This window comes from Limulus polyphemus, unplaced genomic scaffold (genome assembly GCF_000517525.1).
Source record: "Limulus polyphemus unplaced genomic scaffold, Limulus_polyphemus-2.1.2 Scaffold1819, whole genome shotgun sequence".
Lineage (NCBI taxonomy): Eukaryota > Metazoa > Arthropoda > Merostomata > Xiphosura > Limulidae > Limulus > Limulus polyphemus.
Window position 1 is genome coordinate 229,555 of NW_013667429.1, and position 1,487 is coordinate 231,041.

Here is a 1,487-nt window from a genome sequence, read left to right on the forward strand (position 1 = left end):
GACTTTACTTCAAAATATTTACAAAATCTTTTATGTAACCAATTTTTTTCAATATAGAATACATAATTTTGATAAAGTACATATTTATCTTTCCCTTTCATTCAGTTTCAATGTATGATTCGGGTTATTTCGCTAGATATTGGACTTTTTCTAAAAATCGTAACAACTAGCACCGGTCTCCCCTACTCGTGCAGTAGTGTCATGTAGTTCAGAATGTAAAACGGAATATTCCCTTGTCTTACACATGTCGTAGTGTAATATATTTCAGACAATGACGTGACGTAGTATCATATAGTCCAAACAATGGCAAAGAACTTCATATTACTTTTCACGTGCTAACGTCTCATTTAAAGTCTCACTGGCATTAAACTTCTCATGACATTGCACGCATGTGATCCTACAATTGAAGTAAAGTCACCAAGGTTACATTCGATCTTCATGTACTGTAGTACAATGATTTCACCAGGGTTACATCTGATCTCTCGTATTGCAGTGCACTATTTTTCAAGTAGTGTCACCAAACTCATGTTTTATCTCATATGCTATAATATACTGTTTTTCTGGTGATGCCACCAATGTTATATTTTATCTCGCGTGTTATAGTGAACTGTCTTTCAGGTATTGTTACCAAAGTTACATTTGATCACTCGTGTTGCAATCTGCTGTAGTTCAGAAAGTGTCACCAATGATACATTTGATCACACATGATTTAATATACTTCGGTTCAGGAAGTGTCGCCAGGGTTGCATATCTTATGTGTTTTAATGAACTGTGTTCTAAGTAGCGTCACTAAAGTTGCATCTGATTTCCACCTGCTGAAATGCACTATTTTTCAATTACTATCACCAGAGTTAAGTCTGACCTTACGGGTTACAATGCACTATTTTTCAGATAGTTACACCAAGGTTGCATTTGGCCTCACGTCAATAAGGTGCAAAGGAACATTAAAAGGGCAGAGGTTCATTGAAAAAAAACATTTAAAAAAATTTAAAGCATCGTAAGGCAAGACTTTTTTTTTGGCGGTGGGGGGTTGTAAGATGAGACTATGGAGAGAGTGATTGGTACACATAAGGTAGAAAGCCATGAGAAACAAACAGATCCTCTTTTATTCCTGTTCAATCGATCTTATAAACACTTTTGAAGTCTAAAACTAAACAGTGAATTCGCGCGTATTAACACTTAACTGCATATCACAATTATTTTCTTTACTGTAAAGACTTATGAATCCCAATATGCCATTCATTTTAAAGTTATTTTTTTTCTAACTCGCAGCAATGAAGGTGTGGAATCACGCTTGTCTTTTAGTCGTTATTGACAGTTTTTATGACTGAGAAAAAAAAAGGCACTTTTCAGGTATAAGAGCAGAAAGGCAAGGGCTTGAGCCCACACAATTGTGTTATGAATGAGAAAAGGGCCAAGGTTGTAAAGCACTGTAGTTCAGGTGGTGTCAACAGGGTTGAATTTGATGTAGTTTTTGTCAGGTATGT